The sequence below is a fragment of the Branchiostoma lanceolatum genome, chromosome 1, assembly GCF_035083965.1.
Source record: "Branchiostoma lanceolatum isolate klBraLanc5 chromosome 1, klBraLanc5.hap2, whole genome shotgun sequence".
Classification (NCBI taxonomy): Eukaryota; Metazoa; Chordata; class Leptocardii; order Amphioxiformes; family Branchiostomatidae; genus Branchiostoma; species Branchiostoma lanceolatum.
In genome coordinates, this window is record NC_089722.1 from 36,696,216 (window position 1) to 36,719,246 (window position 23,031).

At 41.4% G+C, this 23,031-nt stretch overlaps 2 long non-coding RNA genes across 4 annotated transcripts; both read right to left on the reverse strand.

The window, feature by feature from the left end:
• Positions 1-1,475: 1,475 nt before the first annotated feature.
• LOC136421549 (uncharacterized) lies at positions 1,476-16,992 on the reverse strand. Of its 3 annotated transcripts, XR_010753462.1 has the most exons (8): positions 16,769-16,992; positions 16,295-16,425; positions 15,921-16,121; positions 14,041-14,158; positions 3,809-3,873; positions 3,388-3,529; positions 3,073-3,177; positions 1,476-2,754 (listed from the first exon to the last, which is right to left on the reverse strand). It is a non-coding gene; the product is annotated as an uncharacterized lncRNA (long non-coding RNA). The 3 variants fall into 3 exon arrangements; XR_010753463.1 differs by lacking the exon at positions 15,921-16,121; XR_010753461.1 differs by having other exon boundaries at positions 14,041-16,121.
• Positions 16,993-20,050: 3,058 nt separating this feature from the next.
• On the reverse strand, positions 20,051-21,874 carry LOC136421556 (uncharacterized). Its single transcript, XR_010753464.1, has 3 exons — positions 21,687-21,874; positions 21,323-21,476; positions 20,051-20,908 (listed from the first exon to the last, which is right to left on the reverse strand). It is a non-coding gene; the product is annotated as an uncharacterized lncRNA (long non-coding RNA).
• Between the last annotated feature and the right edge of the window lie 1,157 nt (positions 21,875-23,031).

Genomic DNA, 23,031 nt, shown 5'->3' on the forward strand with positions numbered 1-23,031 from the left:
AGCTATGAAACTAATTTTTGAGTGGTAGATAGCTCTTTGGACAGAGTAAGTGGTATAGGTTTTGGCCCCCTGGCGGCTTTTTTGGAACTGCAGGAGCAGGTTTTGGTTCAGACTTTGAAAGGGAATAACTCAAGAAGGGCTTGATGGATGGTCATGAATTTTGGTAAGTAGATAGCTTGAGTGATGATGTACATGATTAGATACTTATTATGAAAATCATTATGTAATTTGCATAATTAATGAGGAAAGTTCACACAGCCGCCAAATTCCATGGTAGGACTCTCAAACATGTGACATATGTATCTGAGGAAGAGAGAAATATTAATAGATATCAACTATGCAAATGAGGACCTCATTTGCATAATTAAAGAGAAAATACTATAATTCAAGATGGGCTTGATGGATGGTCATGACTTTTGGTATGTACATGTAAATAGCTGATGTGATGCTTTGTATGATTGGACGATAATTATGCAAATCAGATTCTTATTTGCATAATTAATGAGACATTTAAAAAACCTGCTGTGTACCATGATATGACTATTCAAATATGTGACATTTGTAACTGAGGAAGAGAGGGATGTTGATAGATAGAAAATATGCAATTGTAGGCCTAATTTGCATAATTAATGAGTAACTACGTTAATTCCATACAGTCAGGTAAATGATGGCAATTTCATAGTTGTGGCATTTGGAAGTTATGTGAAGGTGTACATAGTTGAATCAAATTATGCTGATAAGGACCTCATTTGCATAATTGATGATGTTAGCATAACCTTCTTTGTTAAGCTCATACTTTGGACAATGTCTGTTATTTGGGTGAAGACGATCAACTAGTATGCTTTATGATTAATGAGAGACACTCCTAATACGTCAGTCATAAAGGTTAAAAATCATTTGGCGAAGGTATGAGGTCGTGGAACTCTAGTTATTCTATGCTTTACCTCTACGTCACAAACTCCATGTGTCGCGATTTAATACTTCGTATTAAAAAGGGACCAACCATTTCACACTAAGTCAACTGGGAAGGGAGGGACCATCCATTTAAGGTTAGGGTGTGGTGAAGGAGAAACAATGAAATAAAAAACCTGTACGTAAGTTAAAGGTCTATAATGGGAGGGACCACCCATTGTACATGGTCATGGGTCTGAGAAGGGATGGACCATTAATGTCACATTGAGTTAACGGTCTGTATGAGAGGGCCAATGATTGTTACATGGATTAAGGATCTGGGAGGGGACTTAGCATCCATGTTACACTGGTCGAGGCTCTGGGAAATCTGAGACATCTAACATAGACTACAGAGGCTCAACGAGAGGGACCATACAGTCAAGGTCAGCTTCGAGGGAGAGGGAAATCCGTTTCACATAAGAGTGGGGATAAGGGGAGAGGGAACATCCATTCATGTCAGTTTGAGGTTGGGGAGGGAGACAGCATCCGTTTTCTTTCAAGATCAAATGGGAAAAACTATAAACCAGGTTTTGAACTGTTTATTTGATAGCAATTGTTGACAAAAAAGAGGAATGCAAAGTGTTACAAATGGCACAAATTGCACTACACGTGAAACAATTGCAATTTCGAGAACTTCATTTACAGATTGCTGGGGGCATGACAGGAAGTTAACTTGATTTGGGATTGTCCTTTCAGTTCTAGGTTCAACCTAGAAATGTACCATCCCCTCTGTCTACCTGAAGCATTATCAGCTGAGAGAATCATGATCTCTTGACGGATGGCAAGGCGTTGAGTCCATTTTGATGACACCCTGAGTTTTGTTGCTGGTGAGGGGTCGAGACATTTCGAGAGCAACAACTACTTCTGCACACAGCGCTCCAGCCTGTTTCTACGGTATACAAACCCAAATATATGACTAATTCGGTTACTGTGGCTATGTCGATGGCCGGGATTCCATTCGAATAAACCGCAAAGTTCAGTGCTCCAGAGATCCGGGATTTCCCTGGTTCTGTCAGCTCACAACTACTCAGGCTCTCCAACCACCTGCCTTCCTTCCTGGCACTGTGCCATATCTTAGTTCGGGACTCCAAGATATGACACAAGGCAAATTATGTCCTGGTCTAGGTTTCCCGACAACCACCAACCAGTCTACATAAACAGAAAGGACAACAGATTGTAGAAGAACCCAAGCAGTCATAAACTAACAGAACCAGGAAAGTCCCCGTTCTCTGAAACAATGAACTTCACAGCCACCCCGAGTACAATCTCAGCCACCGACACAGTCACAGAAACCAAAAGAGCCACACACCGAGCATATACACCACAGAAACGGGCTAAAGCCCTGCGTGAAAAAGCAGCCACCACTAACAAAATGCCCTCACCCCCTACCAGCAATATCACTCGGGATGTCAACCAAATACACTCAAGCACCCTACCATCAACCAAGAGATTGTGATCATCCCTGCCGACAATGCCTCAGGTACACAAAGGGAACCGTACGTTCAGTTAAAGCTATAAATGGAACATCACAAATCATTAAATTCCTATCACCCCAAGACAAGTCAGTCCCAGCCCAACTCTGCAATGATGTAAACACTTAACAATGCCAGGTCCTCTGGCGGGGTGTACACGCGAGCACCGCCACCAGTCTTTCTGGATGTCACCGTGGAGATGGCGCACTTGGCATTGGACGACCACCTCTCACCCAGAATAAGTCCCACCATAAACATCGGTGTAGTTGATCTGAGCTTCAAGGCATCAATAAGATCATGGAAGCTGCTGAGAGATGCCAGCTTCTTGTAACTGCAAAAAAGGGAAATTACGATCAATTAAGACTAATGATTTTTTGCTTTGAACATCCTAAAAAAGGCAGAAGGTTGCCTTATTGTCCGGCAGCAATTAGAAAGGTGACAGAAGTCATATGGAAGAAGTTAATGCCTGTGACACAAATATGTCACCTAAATTGGTTAACTGTTGGTTACTGATCCTAACTGATTTAAGTTGATTATACTGGCAAAGTTTAACATCAGTGACAATGGCCTGAACTTGTCAAAAATTATAGTCTGCTTCAAAATTGGTAGTCTTGTTCAGGTTGGAGTAAGTTGTACAGGATCTACTCACAAGTGCTAATCCAGCAGTCTCCTCCAATCCCTTCAGTTTCGAATTCTGCAGCAGGGCCAGGGGACGTGTATGATCAACAGCCACACCTTAACTGTTCATCCAGTCCTAAGTTGGAAAAGAAAAATACAATGTATTAGGACATTTAATTATAGTCAGACCGTTTTCAGGCACACATTTCATTTACCGGGAAATGTCTGGTTTATAGGTAGAGTTCGAATTTAATTAAAGAGTAAAGCGCTGCGATACCTAAGACAATTGCATATCCTTAAGGTTATTACAAGGGTGTTCAATTTTTGACCTTGCTGTCTGTCTGACCTTTAGAAAAGAACTGCAGCTTTTGTAGATAAGCCGGTAGATTCGCTTTGTGATGTACTGGATGTTGTCACATAGCATCTTCAGTGACGGTGTTACTTGGCACCTCCCGTACCCAGCCCCGGAGTAGCACGTCCAGACATTTCTGCGATATTAGCAGAAAAAGGCATACATCAGCTGACAAAGTCCAACCATGATATTTACATCCTATACATTCAATTCACAATCAGACAAACAAGTAAAAGACAAAACTTTTCCAGTAAGCATTGTTCAGGTTCAGAAATTAAAACAGTCTAGTAACTTAAACTTGCCAACACAAAGGAATAAATCACTCATTGACAAAACCTTGTCCTTTAATTTAAAATTTGGGTGGTGATGGTAATAACGGAACCTGAGCCTGCTTTCACACAATACAGTACAATACCTTGTCATATCTGTGGAAGCCGCATGTGCTCAACAGCTCATTCTATTCACGTGCCTCTTCTAGTCCTAAGTTGTAAAGAGAAATGTAGAATACATTGGGACATTTGATTAGAATGTCAGGAAGTTTGTTAGTACTTGGTTCGTTCACCTAATTTTCCATGTAACAGATTAAAATGGTACACATTAAAACATAAGACGCTGCGAAATCATAGACGCTTGAGGAAAAGCCGGGTTAGTTTATAGTCCTAGCTTATATAACTTTGATATCATAAGTGACACTACTAGGTGCATAAATGTGAAAATTATGTGAATTTTTGGCAAAATTTGAAGAAAATGTGATAAAATGTGATATAATGTTATCATTATGTTTTCAAATGTGATAAAATGTGATATAATGTTATCATTATGTTTTCTAAACCTGAGAACCTTTTAAAACGCTAGAAACGTATATTGTACCATGGCAAGATATACAGCATCCTAGTTATTCATCTTGAGTAACGGGTGTTTTTGTAGGATTAAAAAAAGGCTTCTAGATAGAACATTGACAGCACAGTTAAAAGAGTTTGAGTGCAGCACTGACAGACTATTGTAAATCGTCTCGTATGGAAGAGTTGATAATTCCATGTTGTTTTCTGGTGTTAGGGACACTTTTGGAAGTAGTGAAATATTGTTGTAACGCTACATGATATCCAGGATTCTAGTATAAGATCATAGCCTGCTGTTGACTTGTAGAGCACTTTACAATTTACATCCGCGCAGAAATATGTACAGCACTGATTACATACGCGTTATGAAATAGGTCTGTCGGGCGGTCTTTTAATGGAAAATTGAAAGTTCCGTGTTGTTTTCTTAACTTGAGAACCATGTAGACAGGTAGGAATATAAATTGTACCATGGCAAGACATACAGCATCCTAGTTATTCATTTTGAGTAACGGGCGTCTTTATGGGATTAAAAAAAGGCTTTTAGATAGAAGATTGACAGCACAGTTAAAAGAGTTTGGGTGCACGCACTGACAGACTATTGTAAATCGTCTCGTATTGAAAAGTTGATAATTTCGTCTTGTTTTCTGGTGTAAGGAACACTTTAGGAAGTAAGAAAGATAAGCTGGAACGTCACAAGATATTTAGGATTCTAGTATGAGATCATAGCTTGCGGTTGACTTGTATAGCGTTTTACAATTTACATCCGGGCAGAGATATATCGGCGCTTTCCTCATGCACCTTATGCAAAATGTCTGTCGGACGGTCTTTCAGTTCCGTGTTGTTTTCTAAACCTGAGAACCTTTTAAAACGCTAGAAACATATACTGTACCATGGCAAGATATACAGCATCCTAGTTATCCATCTTGAGTAACGGGTGTTTTTGTAGGATTAAAAAAAGGCTTCTAGAAAGAACATTAACAGCACAGTCAAAAGAGTTTCAGTGCAGCACTGACAGACTATTGTAAATCATCTCGTATTGAAAAGTTGATAATTCCGTGTTGTTTTCTGGTGTTAGGGACACTATTGGAAGTGGTGAAATCTTGTTGTAACGTTACATGATATCCAGGATTCTAGTATAAGATCATAGCCTGCGGTTGACTCGTAGAGCGCTTTACAATTTACATCCGCGCAGAAATATGTACAGCACTGATTACATACACGTTATGAAACAGGTCTGTCGGGCGGTCTTTTAATGGAAAATTGAAAGTTCCGTGTTGTTTTCTAAACCTGAGAACCTTATAGCCAGGTAGAAATATAAATTGTATCATGGCAAGATATAAAGTATCCTAGTTATTTATTTTGAGTAACGGGCGTCTTTATGGGATTAAAAAAAAGGCTTCTACATAGAAGATTGACAGCACCGTTAAAAGAGTTTGGGTGCACCCGCTGACGCACTGTTGTAAATCGTCTCGCATTGAAAAGTTGATAATTTCGTCTTGTTTTCTGGTGTAAGGAACACTTTAGGAAGTAAGAAAGATAAGCTGGAACGTCACAAGATATCTAGGATTCTAGTATGAGATCATAGCTTGCGGTTGACTTGTATAGCGTTTTACAATTTACATCCGGGCAGAGATATATCGGCGCTTTCTTCATGCACCTTATGCAAAATGTCTGTCGGACGGTCTTTCAGTTCCGTGTTGTTTTCTAAACCTGAGAACCTTTTAAAACGCTAGAAACATATACTGTACCATGGCAAGATATACAGCATCCTAGTTATCCATCTTGAGTAACGGGTGTTTTTGTAGGATTAAAAAAAGGCTTCTAGAAAGAACATTAACAGCACAGTTAAAAGAGTTTCAGTGCAGCACTGACAGACTATTGTAAATCGTCTCGTATTGAAAAGTTGATAATTCCGTGTTGTTTTCTGGTGTAAGGGACACTATTGGAAGTGGTGAAATCTTGTTGTAACGTTACATGATATCCAGGATTCTAGTATAAGATCATAGCCTGCGGTTGACTCGTAGAGCGCTTTACAATTTACATCCGCGCAGAAATATGTACAGCACTGATTACATACACGTTATGAAATAGGTCTGTCGGGCGGTCTTTTAATGGAAAATTGAAAGTTCCGTGTTGTTTTCTAAACCTGAGAACCTTATAGCCAGGTACAAATATAAATTGTATCATGGCAAGATATAAAGTATCCTAGTTATTCATTTTGAGTAACGGGCGTCTTTATGGGATTAAAAAAAAGGCTTCTACATATAAGATTGACAGCACCGCTAAAAGAGTTTGGGTGCACCCGCTGACGCACTGTTGTAAATCGTCTCGCAATGAAAAGTTGATAATTTCGTCTTGTTTTCTGGTGTAAGGAACACTTTAGGAAGTAAGAAATATAAGCTGGAACGTCACAAGATATCTAGGATTCTAGTATGAGATCATAGCTTGCGGTTGACTTGTATAGCGTTTTACAATTTACATCCGGGCAGAGATATATCGGCGCTTTCTTCATGCACCTTATGCAAAATGTCTGTCGGACGGTCTTTCAGTTCCGTGTTGTTTTCTAAACCTGAGAACCTTTTAAAACGCTAGAAACATATACTGTACCATGGCAAGATATACAGCATCCTAGTTATCCATCTTGAGTAACGGGTGTTTTTGTAGGATTAAAAAAAGGCTTCTAGAAAGAACATTAACAGCACAGTCAAAAGAGTTTCAGTGCAGCACTGACAGACTATTGTAAATCATCTCGTATTGAAAAGTTGATAATTCCGTGTTGTTTTCTGGTGTTAGGGACACTATTGGAAGTGGTGAAATCTTGTTGTAACGTTACATGATATCCAGGATTCTAGTATAAGATCATAGCCTGCGGTTGACTCGTAGAGCGCTTTACAATTTACATCCGCGCAGAAATATGTACAGCACTGATTACATACACGTTATGAAACAGGTCTGTCGGGCGGTCTTTTAATGGAAAATTGAAAGTTCCGTGTTGTTTTCTAAACCTGAGAACCTTATAGCCAGGTAGAAATATAAATTGTATCATGGCAAGATATAAAGTATCCTAGTTATTTATTTTGAGTAACGGGCGTCTTTATGGGATTAAAAAAAAGGCTTCTACATAGAAGATTGACAGCACCGTTAAAAGAGTTTGGGTGCACCCGCTGACGCACTGTTGTAAATCGTCTCGCATTGAAAAGTTGATAATTTCGTCTTGTTTTCTGGTGTAAGGAACACTTTAGGAAGTAAGAAAGATAAGCTGGAACGTCACAAGATATCTAGGATTCTAGTATGAGATCATAGCTTGCGGTTGACTTGTATAGCGTTTTACAATTTACATCCGGGCAGAGATATATCGGCGCTTTCCTCATGCACCTTATGCAAAATGTCTGTCGGACGGTCTTTCAGTTCCGTGTTGTTTTCTAAACCTGAGGACCTTTTAAAACGCTAGAAACGTATATTGTACCATGGCAAGATATACAGCATCCTAGTTATCCATCTTGAGTAACGGGTGTTTTTGTAGCTAGGTTTAACAAAAGGCTTCTAGATAGAACATTGACAGCACAGTTAAAAGAGTTTGAGTGCAGCACTGACAGACTATTGTAAATCGTCTCGTATGGAAGAGTTGATAATTCCGTGTTGTTTTCTGGTGTTAGGGACACTATTGGAAGTAGTGAAATATTGTTGTAACGCTACATGATATCCAGGATTCTAGTATAAGATCATAGCCTGCGGTTGACTTGTAGAGCGCTTTACAATTTACATCCGCGCAGAAATATGTACAACACTGATTACATACACGTTATGAAATAGGTCTGTCGGGCGGTTTTTAATGGAAAATTGAAAGTTTCGTGTTGTTTTCTTAACTTCAGAACCATATAGACAGGTAGAAATATAAATTGTACCACGGCAAGACATACAGCATCCTAGTTATTCATTTTGAGTAACGGGCGTCTTTATAGGATTAAAAAAAGGCTTTTAGATAGAAGATTGACAGCACAGTTAAAAGAGTTTGGGTGCACGCACTGACAGACTATTGTAAATCGTCTCGTATTGAAAAGTGATAATTCCGTGTTGTTTTCTGGTGTTAGGGACACTGTTGGAAGTAGTGAAATATTGTTGTAACGCTACATGATATCCAGGATTGTAGTATAAGACCATAGCCTGCGGTTGACTTGTAGAGCGCTTTGCAATTTACATCCGGGCAGAAACATGTACAACACTGATTACATACACGTTATGAAACAGGTCTGTCGGGCGGTCTTTTAATGGAAAATTGAAAGTTCCGTGTTGTTTTCTAAACTTGAGAACCTTGTAGACAGGTGGAAATATAAATTGTATCATGGCAAGACATACAGCATCCTAGTTATTCATTTTGAGTAACGGGTGTCTTTAAATAATTAGAAAAAGGCTTCTAAATAGAGCATTGACAGCACAGTTAAAAGAGTTTCAGTGCACGCACTGACAGACTGTTGTAAATCGTCTCGTATTGAAAAGTGATAATTCCGTGTTGTTTTCTGGTGTTAGGGATACTATTGGAAGTGGTGAAATCTTGTTGTAACGTTACATGATATCCAGGATTCTGGTATAAGATCATAGCCTGCTGTTGACTTGTAGAGCGCTTTACAATTTACATCCGCGCAGAAATATGTACAGCACTGATTACATACACGTTATGAAACAGGTCTGTCGGGTGGTCTTTTTAATGGAAAATTGAAAGTTCCGTGTTGTTTTCTAAACCTGAGAACCTTATAGCCAGGTAGAAATACATATTGTATCATGGCAAGATATACAGTATCCTAGTTATTCATTTTGAGTAACGGGCGTCTTTATGGGATTAAAAAAAGGCTTCTACATAGAGGATTGACAGCACCGTTAAAAGAGTTTGGGTGCACCCGCTGACGCACTGTTGTAAATCGTCTCGCATTGAAAAGTTGATAATTTCGTCTTGTTTTCTGGTGTAAGGAACACTTTAGGAAGTAAGAAAGATAAGCTGGAACGTCACAAGATATTTAGGATTCTAGTATGAGATCATAGCTTGCGGTTGACTTGTATAGCGTTTTACAATTTACATCCGGGCAGAGATATATCGGCGCTTTCTTCATGCACCTTATGCAAAATGTCTGTCGGACGGTCTTTCAGTTCCGTGTTGTTTTCTTAACCTGAGAACCTTTTAAAACGCTAGAACATATACTGTACCATGGCAAGATATACAGCATCCTAGTTATCCATCTTGAGCAACGGGTGTTTTTGTAGGATTAAAAAAAGGCTTCTAGATAGAACATTGACAGCACAGTTAAAAGAGTTTGGGTGCACACACTGACAGACTATTGTAAATCGTCTGGTATTGAAAAGTGATATTTCCGTGTTGTTTTCTGGTGTTAGGGACACTATATTGGAAGTGGTGAAATCTTTTTGAAACGTTACATGGTATCCTGCGGTTGACTTGTAGAGCGCTTTACAATTTACATCCGCGCAGAAATATGTACAGCACTGATTACATACACGTTATGAAACAGGTCTGTCGGGCGGTCTTTTAATGGAAAATTGAAAGTTCCGTGTTGTTTTCTAAACCTGTGAACCTTATAGACAGGTAGAAATACATCTTGTATCATGGCAAGATATACAGTATTCTAGTTCTTCACTTGAAAGTTCATCTGTGTTGGTAGAAGTCATTCTGAATGGAGTTTGAACTATAAATGCCAACACAAAAATTGGACTTACCCAAATTTTCTTAGTAGTATTGACTCCATTTCTTACTGTTGTGCGAAGTATCTGGCAGATACTCTTGCCCCATTAGTGGGCAATACTCGACATCATATTAAGAACTCACAGCAATTTGTAGAACTGATTAAACATGAACATGTAGAAGAAGATGAGGAACTCCGTTCTTATGATGTGACAGCACTTTTCACTTCAGTTCCGGTTGATAAGGCAGCAGATGTAATTCTACAGAGACTGAAGGAAGATAAGTCTTTACCCCAACGCTCTACTTTGAGCCCAGAACAGTTGGTTGACTTACTCAAAATCTGCCTGAACTGTTCTTACTTTGTGTATGATGGTGTATTCTATCAGCAGATCCATGGGGCCGCAATGGGGTCACCAGTTTCCCCCATTGTGTGCAATCTGTACTTAGAACACTTGGAACAACTTGCCATCAGATCTGCACCCCACCCCCCTGTGTGGTGGTTCAGATATGTCGACGATACGTTTACTAAACTAAAGAAGGCGTACGCCAATGATTTTACAGAACACCTAAACAACTTGGACCCAGACATTAAGTTCACGTTTGAGAAGGAAGAGAATAGATCTTTAGCGTTCCTTGACACTTTAACAACAGTACAAGAAGACGGGTCACTGCAAGTTAAGATCTACCGCAAACCCACGCACACGGACCAGTATTTAAACTTCCAATCAAACCACCCCTTGGACCATAAACTCGGGGTTGTCCGTACCCTTTTTCACAGGGCGGAAACCCTTATCACGGATCCACAGGACAAAGAAGACGAGAAACTTCACATTACAAGTGCCTTGAAAAAGTGCGGTTATCCCACTTGGGCTATTGAGAAAGCCACTGCGCCCAAACCCCAACGGCCCAGCAGTACTAACAAGACCCGGAACAACAAGGGAACCAACAGGGGATTCGTCACTTTGCCCTACACGAAAGGGGTGTCTGAAGGACTTAGACGCATTTTCACATCACATGGCATAAAGACCTGTTTTAAGCCAACAAGAACACTTCGAAATGCCCTAGTAGCGCCTAAGGATAAAACACCTAGGGAGGACAAGTGCGGAGTTGTGTACTTCATTCCTTGTCAAGGTCAAAACATTAGAGGCCAGTGTAAAGAAACGTACATTGGAGAGACTGAACGCTCACTGAAAACCCGCTTCAACGAACACAAGCGTCCGAGCACAACCTCTTCTGAAGTTTCAAAACACATTCACTTAGAGTCGCCTGGACATTCGGTTTCATTGGACAAGGTTAAGATTCTGGACACAGAATCGGAATTTTTTGCGAGAGGGATTAAGGAGTCCATCTACATCCGGGCATTACAACCATCCCTCAACAGAGACGGAGGGCGCCATAGACTTTCTGCAACCTATGATCCACTGCTGTCCGAGTCACGTGTCTCATCTGCATAACGTGACGTCACAGAAGCAGTGGATTGCTCATTCCTTGACAAAGACTGGTGCTGTTCAGTCGAAAATTTGGGTAAGTCCAATTTTTGTGTTGGCATTTATAGTTCAAACTCCATTCAGAGTATTCTAGTTATTTATTTTGAGTAATTAATATAACGGGCGTCTTTATAGGATTAAAAAAAAGGCTTCTACATAGAAGATTAACAGCACCGTTAAAAGAGTTTGGGTGCACGCGCTGAAACACTATTGTAAATCGTCTCGTATGGAAAAGTTGATAATTCCGTGTTGTTTTCTGGTATAAGGGAAGTGGTGAAATCTTGTTGTAACGTTACATGATATCCAGGATTCTAGTATAAGATCATAGCCTGCTGTTGACTTGTATAGCGTTTTTTTTTTAATTTACATCCGCGCAGAAATATGTACAGCACTGATTACATACACGTTATGAAAATGTCTGTCGGGCGGTCTTTTAATGGAAAATTGATAGTTCCGTGTTGTTTTCTAAACCGGAGAACCTCCAACACCCCTGAAAATCCATATTCTAATGTATCAAGATTTACACCGTTCTTGTAAACACATATTGAATAACGGGTATTTTGTGGAGGATTTCGGAGCTTGGGCTTACAGCGGATGGTGGGGTGGGGTCGGAGGGAACGGGAGGGTGGGCCGGGAGAGCTTCGGCGCGCGTGCGGTGCTCGGTGGCGCGCCGATTATGGTGTCTGGACTCCCAGGGTACTTGTTCCTGTATTCAAGTTAAGGTCACTGTAAGAAGTTTGATGGACGTGTTTTTAAACACCAGTGTTAAAACACCAGACGGTATGCAGGATTTTAGTATGATTCCTCGGGCTCGTTCCATTCTAGTACCCTACACAAGGAAGCCATTGACCTGGCATCCGGTCTACCGTTGTTTGGCCGGGACGTCTTCGGGACGACAGGGTTTTCCGCCCCGGGGTAATATTTGGCACCCGGTAGTAGTTTTACGTGGCCGGAGTTCAATTGTTCCCCGTGTATCGTTGTGGCCGATTAGATTTTTACCACGTGAAAAATCCAAAGATAACCCTGACCTTAAAAAGCCCAGTCTTTCCCGAAGAGAGCTTGGCCTAACATAGCCCTAAGCCTCTACTAGGCTCCGCTGATCGCTGGGAAAATAGTAGAACAACGCCTATTGAACTTCCTGCATAGCGGACTACCCTTGGCATACTATTCACTCTATTTGGCCGATTTCTACTGTTTTCCCAGTGATCAGCGGAGGCTGGTAGATGCTAGTTTTTGGCTACAACAGTTTGCGATAGGGCCAGTAGGATGCCTTCGTGGCGATTTTGAGTGGACACGATGTGTTTGTTTTTACGTTAGAGTTCGACTTCCGACAGGGGCCGGTAAAACATTTTGTTTTCAGGCCATACCGTCCTTCCTCAACTCACCAGACTCTCTTGTCGATCATTGCCTTGAAAATGGTCCTCTCTTGCATCAAAATGCACCCAAAAGACAAGTTTGGCTATCAAAATTCAACAAAGCAAAATGTTTATTTTCCCGCTCGATCGCTGCAGATTGACCGCACAGTAACGCAAATATCGCGTTAACAATGATCATATTACATTTTGTTACAAAAAAATAATCAGCTCTAGACCATTTTTTCAACAATGAAAAAATGTTGTTCCCTTTGTATTTCAGCAAGAAAATACCGAGAATACAAGCACCTCAATAAAGAATGTAATTTTATATGTTTTGCTGGCACCCCCTACTTGACCTTTGACACAGCCGGCTTCCCTACATGGGCTACAATCACGCCCGGCCGCGCCCCACTAAGAAGCCAAACAACAGCGCGGAAATCTGTACTTCATCCAGCCACGAGCTCACTTCGCACATACTTGATACTGATTTTGAAATGTAAATATACCAGAGATTACTTCTGATAGCATTTACAAGAGCGTCGGTAGATGCTGGAGATGAAAAGTTTGAAAGGTGATGCATTATTTCTTGAGAGATGGCGGTAAATGCATATATTTTTGTTTCGTCTTGTGGAGCGTGAAATAAAAGTATGGTGGACATTTTGTTTCACATAAAATCACATTATCAGCTAGGGTACCGGCAAATGTGAAATTATGTGAAACATTTTCACATAAAATAACATTTTCACGATTATGTGAAAAAATGTGATTTGAATTTCACATAATTTCACATTTGACTCCTTGCAGTTTTCGGAAGAAAATCGCTTCACATTTCTCCACATTTTTTCACATTTCACATTCACATTTTTTTTGGTCATGTTTTAGGGTTGTGCGATTTCACATAATGGTTTCACATTTTTCAAAGGGTCACATTTTTTCACATATAATAACATTTCGTGATTCACATTTTGAAAAAAAATCACATTTTGTGTTTCACATATTTTTGATTGGATTCACATAATGTCACATTTTCTTGGAATTTTGTAGAAAATTCACATAATTTTCACATTTATGCACCTAGTAGTGTGAATGGAAGATCATCCAGTCAAGTACAACCACAGAGCATTGGATCAGCCCCGCAAACCCAATGACAATCAGCTGAAGAAAAGCCGGATAAGGAGGCTCCGATGTAAAGGTTTAAACTGCAGAAAAACTCCTACCTAACCGAAGTTACTAATAAAAAAACATGTCCCTGACTATTCGTAAGCAGCTGGTCTTACCTTCAGAACAAACACAGGTCCGCATGTCCTCAATGATGGTCTCGGTGACGTCTTGGTACTGCTCCGGGTGCTGTCTTCATGTTCGTCGCGAAGCCCCCGTTGTGATGACGCTTGATAACTGGCGATGTGGGGAGAAGGAACATCCATTAAGTGTCAGTATGGGACCAAAAAACTATTATCAAATCCTAAATAATGCTAAACCTCCCGAGTTGATAATGTCAATACATGATAGAGTGGTGGTAGCTTGGAACCGTTTTGGACTAATGAAGTCTTTAAGAAAGTTTTTTTTGCCGCTTAAGGCTAAGTCATCTGTCAGATAGTTGTTAATGTGTTTGTGTTAGTGCGTTTGTGTTGTGTGTGTGTTATTGCGGCCATAGGACTGTAGGTTTTGAACCACGCACACCAGGAAGTGCGGTGGGTTCTTTAACGTGCTCGAGGTGTGGCTCTCCTCAAACACGGGGCCTCCATTTAACGTCCTATCCGAGGGACGTCCCTAACCGAAGCTAAGGTACTCATTTACACTTGAGTGAAGTGAGGAAAGTCGTGTTAAGTACCTTTCCCAAGGACACAACGTCAAAGGGACAAATCAGGGAACCCCGGATTCGAACTCATCTGCAGCTGGGTTCTGGGGCCAAACACCCTGCCACTGTCACCGCGACGCCACACGTGTATGTGTGCATTAGTATGTGAGTGTTAATTTGTGTGTGTGTTCCAACGTCAGCCTAGCCTTAATATAAGTAGCCGAAATTTCAATAGGACTTTAAAGGAGGCTACAAGCTCAGCCCTCTATACCATAAATGGGCAATATCAACATCTACTAAATATAAAAGATACAAAAAGATGAGACAAAACAAACTATATATAAAAGATCACTTAACAAAAATTTCATCTACAGACTGGTGGGGGCATGACAGGAAGTTAACTTGATTTGGGATTGTCATTTCAGTTCTAGGTTCAACCTAGAAATGTACCATCCCCTCTGTCTACCTGAAGCATTATCAGCTGAGAGAATCACGATCTCTTGACAGATGGCAAGGTGCTGAGTCCATTTTGATGACACCCTGAGTTTTGTTGCTGGTAAGGGGTCGAGACATCTCGAGAGCAACGACTACTTCTGCACACAGCGCTCCAGCCTGTTTCTACGCTATATACACCCGAATGTATGACTAATTCAGTTACTGTGGCTATGTCGATTGCCGGGATTACATTCGAAGAAACCGCAAAGTTCAGTGCTCCAGAGATCAGGGATTTCCCTGGTTCTGTCAGCTCACAACTACTCAGGCTCTCCAACCACCTGCCTTCCTTCCTGGCCCTGTGCCATATCTTAGTTCGGGACTCCAAGATATGACACAAGGCAAATTATGTCCTGGTCTAGGTTTCCCGACAACCACCAACCAGTCTACATAAACAGAAAGGACAACAGATTGTAGAAGAACCCAAGCAGTCATAAACTAACAGAACCAGGAAAGTCCCCGTTCTCTGAAACAATGAACTTCACAGCCACCCCGAATACAATCTCAGCCACCGACACAGTCACAGAAACCAAAAGAGCCTCACACCGAGCATATACACCACAGAAACGGGCTAAAGCCCTGCGTGAAAAAGCAGCCACCACTCACAAAATGCCCTCACCCCCTACCAGCAATATCACTCGGGATGTCAACCAAACACACATCAAGCACCCTATCATCAACCAAGAGATTGTGATCATCCCTGCCGACAATGCCTCTGGTACACAAAGGGAACCGTACGTTCAATTAAAGCTATAAATGGAACATCACAAATCATTAACTTCCTACCACGCCAATGACATTAGTCAGTCCCAACCCAAGTCTTTGAAAACATCTATCTTATTCCCATAATGATTACTCATGAATCACTTAACAATGCCATGTCCTCTTGCAGGGCGTACACACGAGCACCGGTCTTCCTGGACGTCACCGTAGAGATGGCGCACTCGTTGGACAGCCTCTCACCCAGAATAAGTCCCACCATGAACATCGGTGTAGCTGATTCGGGCTTGATGGCATCAATACGGTCCTGGAAGCTGCTGAGAGATGTCAGCCTCCTTTGTTTTGTAGCTGCAAGAAAGTAAAATAATCAATTAGGATGAGGCATATTAACATTAGCTAGCAAGCAAGCAAGCAGAGTAACATCTTTTGCGGTGCGAAACAAATGACGATTGAATATCCTGAAGTTAGCGAGTTCAATTCTCGACCTTGCTGTCTGTGTCATATTTAACAAAAGAACACACCCGTTACGGTTCTCGTGGATAAGCCGGTAGATTCGCTTGACACATCCTTGGCTTGGTGATGTACTGGATGCTGTCACATGGCGCCTTTAGGGATGGTGGCGCCCCAGAGTAGCACGTACGTCTAGACATTTCTGCGACATCGGAAGAAGAAACAGACATGCATAAGCTGACAAAAAACAACAAGACTTTACTAGCATTAAAGCATTGTTCAGGTCCAGAAATTGACATTTTTGGTTATCTTGAAATTGCCAGCACAAAGGACTAAATCACCCGACATAATTTTCTGTGACATTGCATATTGGCGGAAGAATCAGAAATGCATAATATAAGCTGGTCGTGATTTTCAAATCCTACATACAATTCACAATCAGATAACCAAGTGAAAGAACAAGACTTCTCTAGTGTTAAAGCATTGTTCACATCCAGAAATCAAAACAGTCTGTAACTTGCCAACACAAAGGAATAAAATTTCACCTTTCCGTAAACGCCGCATGTCATCGAAGATGGCCTCGGTGTCACGTCTTGGACCACAGGCCCCGGAAACCTTCTTTTAGGGTTTGCTACGAAGCTCCCGTTGCGGTCAGACGCTTGATAACCGGGGACGCTGAATCCCAGGTCACTGCCGTGTCCAACATGTCGGCTGACGGCAGCAAAAACCGTAAAGTCTTGTCCTGCTGATAGCTAGGGCTGAAGTGACGGCCACGTGAAAGCCTTCTGCACACGGCATGCGGAAAAATACTGCTCTGTGATTCGTCCAAGAAGAGAATTCCGGGTTACCATTGGTAACAAGAATGCACGTGTTCCCTATTGGTTGATGAGAATGAACTCATCATGCAGTCTGTCACTCATTGGTTATCTACACTGATGAAATTAATCAAAGCAACGCGATGGGTAAAAACAATGCTTTCTTCATGCGACGATTACACATTATGTAGTCATCGATTCTTTATTGAGACTCTCTTTATTGAGACTAAATCCCCTGGCAAAATATTTCCCCTAATTACCCTCGCCGAGAAGGTTATGCAGAGGGTAGCGTTTGTGTGTGTGTGTGTGTTTGTGGGTTTGTTATTAACGTACAGCATAACTCGAGAAGGCTTGTATGGATTGTCTTGATATTTGGTTGGTGGGTAGGTCTTGATGAGACTTGGAAATGATTAGATTTTGGGTCCCCTACCGGCTTGATACGGTACTGCAGCGGAACTTCCTGTTTTGATATATCGTGTTCTGGACAAGCTATGGAACTAATTTTTGAGTGGTAGATAGCTCTTTGGACAGAGAGTAAGTGGTATAGGTTTTGGCCACCTAGCAACTTTTTTGGAACTGCAGGAGCAGGTTTTGTTTCAGACTTTGAAAGGGAATAACTCAAGAAGGGCTTGATGGATGGTCATGATTTTTGATTAGTAGATAACTTTAATGATGATGTACATGATAAGATACTTATTATGCAAATCAGCATCTAATTTGCATAATTAATGAGGAAAGTTTATACAGCCGCCAAATTCCGTGATAGGACTCTCAAACATGTAACAAATGTAACTGAGGAAGCGAGAAATATTAATAGATATCAACTATGCAAATGAGGACCTCATTTGCATAATTAATGAGAAAATACTAGAACTCAAGATGGGCTTGATGGATGTTCATGATTTTTGGTATATAGATAGCTTAGGTGATACTTTGTATGATTAGACGATAATCATGCAAATCAGATTCTAATTTGCATAATTAATGAGACAATTTTAAAAAACCGCTGTGTTCCATGATCTGACTATTCAAATATGTGACATTTGTAACTGAGGAAGAGAGGAATGTTAATAGATAGAAAACATGCAATTGTAGGCCTAATTTGCATAATTAATGAGAAAGGACTATAATTCCATACAGGTAAATGATGGCAATTTCATACTTGTGGCATTTGGAAGTTATGTGAATGTGAACATCGCTGAATCAAATTATGCTAATAAGGGCCTTATTTGCATAATTGATTATATATGGTCGCATAACCTTTTTTAAGCTCATACTTTGGACGACTTCTGTTATTTGGGTGAAGACGATCAACTGGTATGATTTATAATTGATGAGAAACACTCCTTATACGTCAGTCATAAAGGTTAAAATCATTTGGCGAAGGTACAAGGTCGTGGAACTCTAGTTTATTAGTATTATGGGGTAGGCCGAATGCTCTCTCTTCGCAGCCAAGGGCTGAATTGTGAGGAGCGCACATTTGGCGGGGCTAGATCGCAAGGGTCTGTACTCTGTAGCGACTGCCATGCGGCTCGCAGGTGACCTCAATACGACAATTGCCTCATGTGCGGCCATAGAACTGTCGGTTTTGAAGCACTCACACCGGGAAGGACCCCTACTCTTTTCGATAAGTGCGGTGGGTTCTTAAACGCGCTCGGGGTGTGGCTCTCCTCAAACACGGGACCTCCATTTAACCTCCTATCCGAGGGACGTCCCTAACCGAAGCTAGGTACTCATTTACACCTGAGTGAAGTGAGGAAAGCCGTGTCAAGTGCCTTTCCTAAGGGCACAGCGTCAACGGGACAAATCAGAGAAATCCCGGATTCGAACTCAGTATCTCTGGGTTCTGGGGCCAAACTCCCTGCCACTACGCCACCTCGACGCCACCCAAGGAGACTTATAATTAGGGCTGTGCAAGGAGAAAACTAGGCACTCATATAGCGTTTTCTAATAAGAAAACTCCACTTGAGCAGCCTCAGTCCCCGCACACAGCCTCGAGTCGACTCCTGTAACTTGTGTGTTAATTGGTCCTTATTCTTAGAGGGCGGTTCTAAGGCTGCGATTGACATTCTAGGCCAGTGTCAAGTTACGTATGAAACTTGCTGTTACGGGTGCAGGATTTCGTTCTGTTATGTCGCTGCACGCAATCATCTTTCATTGCTTTGTATAAAGGAGAGTCATGACTAAGGATCATACTTATGCCGTTATTTAGTGCTCATGAGAACTTTTGAAATACATATTGACATGTGGAAATGACCCATAGTGGACGATAAATGGTAACGCTACGTTAGGTGTCGATGTTGCAGTGTGAAGGATGCGGTCTCAAACGTATTCGAGTTTGGGATGCATTATTGTCACGCTACAGCAGCGACACCTAGCCGCTGTGAGAGGTATTGCCAGGAACTTGACAGACGGCCACCAAAACGTCGTCAGGTGATTAGGTACTTGATGTGTACAAAGATCCTAGTTGACCAATAATGTCATTATCAAAGCAGAGGTTTCAATGGTGGGGGGTACCGGCATCCTACAGTAGTGCAGCAGAACTTCCGGTTTTGATATCTCGTGCTCAGGACATGCCATGGTCACGATTTTTAGGCGGTAGATAGCTCTCGGGCTTTGGAAGAAGCCAAATAAGTCGGTGGTTAAAGCAGAGATGTTTATAATAAGATGTGTAGTATGCAGATAAGGACTTCATTTGCATAATTGATTGGGCAATTCTTCAATTCTATTGATTCCTATAACTGGACTTCCATAAATGGAACTAATGTATTTCATGGCAGGTGGAACATAAAAACATGCAATTGAGGAACTTTGCATGATTGATACAGAATGGAAAACCGTTTGATGATAGATAATGAGAATTTTATGACTTGTGAAAGTAACTTGAAGGTGAAAATCACCATGCATAAGTTACGTTAATGTTAACTCATTCACATAACATTTAGAACCTCCAAAAATATTCCATGGAGGTTTGGTTGCCGAACTCTAGTTCACAAATGAAAACCAGACATGTCCATATCGACAATTTCACTTTTATTAATAGCATGATATCAATAAGCAGCAAGCCGACTAATCGATAATGTTAACATATTCTTGATAACACCATTTCGTTACATGTTATTTTGACATCCCTAGTACCAGTTTATTCTTCAGTATCTCCTTATCTTAATAGTTGGTAGTGCGGAGAGTTCACTCGCCTCATGACAGACAAAATGGTGTTCAGATGTATTTTCTGCTATCGAAATTCTCAAGGCTAGCTTCAGTAAAAGTTCAATATAACCAAAATAATCCAATTTCTTATATCATATTATTATCTCTACAACTGCACACCAGGTAGATGTAGAAACGCTGAAAATACCACAAAAGTACGAGGAAAATAACCTCCACCGATTCATCTACTTGGAGATTAGCGAAAACCTAATAGTATAATAAAGGTTTCCATCTATGTAAACATTACTTGTTGGCAAGACCCAAGCCCGGGGTCATGCCAAGTTTCTGCACTACCAAATTTTTGAAAAGTTAGAGTTAGGGTCAGCGTTAACGTTAATGATGAACGTATAGGGATAGAGTTATACGTTAAAAACAGAAAAAGCACAGGGTAACTGGAACCTAAATCCACTTTTTCGGAGGTCTGATCCCTACAAAGTATCGATAAACTGTCTATATCAACCCCTTGAAGTGCCGGGGTAAATACTTAACAGGAGCATAAATCAGGCTTGACACCGGCCCAAGCTACACACAGGTTGTTGACATGTCCCCCGCTGCGATGCCCAGCGCCCGAGGCAAGATGTCAGGCCGCCTGCTTTATGCCGTCGCCGGTACGTGTTGGTGACTTCCCCCGAGCTGTCGCATGAAGCGTCTTCTTCATGGCTATTTATTTGGACAGCAACAAAGAAAATGTGAGGACACAATCATAGCCTGTACGGTCGTGATAACAGTTCTAGGTGTTTAAAGACACAAAACGGAGCAAAAAATCAAGAAAAAAAGGTAGTATTATGCAGCCCCCCTCTCACTAGACCCGCGACACGTTGGCGACATTGCCGCGACCCAGAGATTTGACACCGCGCTAAACGAATTTCATCGATAAGAAAACGAATCTTGTTACGCTTCCTGTAATTTTTTTTTGTCTTTTTAGTCATACTTGTACGTTTTGCATGGTATCTCCATTGTAAAGTGAAGGTTAACTCAAATTCAATCTAGAACGCAGCGAGGTCGCCAAAGTGTTGCGGGTCCAGTGCGGTTGCCATGAATACTAAAGAAATACAAAATGAAGTAAACATATACCTTCCAGTGCGGACTGAAAACGTTCTGAAATCGGCCTGTTGGATGAACTCCCCTCCTGCTTGTTGTACCCACAGTCGACTCCCACACCGCCGGAGTACACACGGATTCTCCCGTCCAGGATAACTACTGATCCCGTGTTGAACACCATTCTGGTCTTGTGGTAAAAAAGAAAATTACAACTGAAGTCAGAAAAAAACATTCGCCGTAAATCACGCAAGCAAACACGCACGCACACACACACACAGACGCGCACAAACAGACAGACACACACGCGCGGACACACTGGCAGACATTAGGAAACTAGCACGAGTGTGTGTGTGTATTTGTGTGTGTGTGAAAAAGAGAACGTTTAAATCAACATTACCTGTTTTTATCTTCCAATCCTTGAATCCAGCTGAACTGTGATAGGAATATTCCCTCGACACTCCAATATCTTCCTCCTTTGGAAAAACTTCAAGAGCCAAATCTGAGCTGACTGCTTTGAAAACGACTGACTCTGAACTGGCTCACGCTAAATGGCAGCACACGGTGTTAAAATCTGCAGACTCATTCTATATGGAGAGATAATTGGTTTCCCGGAATTTCACGAATGACCGCTCCTGAACAATCGGGAGGGTAGACAACAGGTAGAATATCTAGGTCACCCCGGGTTATTCCAAACGTCCCTGACATTACAGAAAAGCACGTGATTTGAATAACTTAAAAAGACCCCGACTTGTTGTCAGTGGGGGGGATCGGTACAAAATGTAAGAATGTTTTTTTTTTCTTATTGGTCAGAAGTTACCCGCAATTGCAGCCTTTCTAGCGCTGAATTGATGCAGGTTTAACAGGTTTCACATAATACACAACATGTACAAATCTTATCCACACTTGCATTATGTGGAATTGTCGCAAGGGTCTGGGCGGCTGCCATTCGGCGCCACCAGGTGACCTCAATACGACCTTCCCCAACCGAAGTCAGGTACCCATTTACACCTGGGTGGAGTGAGGAAAGTCGTGTGAAGTGCCTTCCCAAGGTCACAAGATCGGTGACATGACAGGATTCGAACTCGGGACCTCTTGGTTCTGAGCCGAACGCTCTGCCGTTGCGCCACACGACCCAACCTAATGTATGTTCAAAACAGCTATTACATGTCACTTACCTCCCCCCTCCCTCTGTAAGTGTGACCCAACGCTGCCCTGGTGACAACAGGCTGATTGCCGATGTCACAGCGGAGACGGTCGAACACTTCTTACTTCACTGCCCTCTCTACGCAGTGGCAAAATACTTGTGTATGTGTTTGTTTGTGTGTGTTTGTGTGTGTGTCCGTCTGTCTGCCTGTGTCTGTGTTTGTGTCTGCAGATATTTGCCGTAAGCATATTTTAGAACCTTTGAATACATTTTAATGGCATTTCGTAAGTGGATAGATGTTTGGAAGATGAAGGTCAATGTCGATTTTTGCCCCCCCCCCCCCAGGTGTGTGTCGTTGGTACTGCAGCAGATCTTCCGGTTTTTGTATCTGCCTTCCTGGACATGCTATTTTGTTGTTATCTCATAGTTTGGGTGTGTTTGTGTTACCGGATTTTTTTAAGTCAGCATAACTCAAGAACCTCTTGATGGATTACAAGAATATTTGATATGTGGGTAGGTGTTGTAAAGTAGGATAAACATCTCACTAATAGAAAACTGACATCAAGTGTTACAATGCTGTTGTATGTGTCAGATTTAT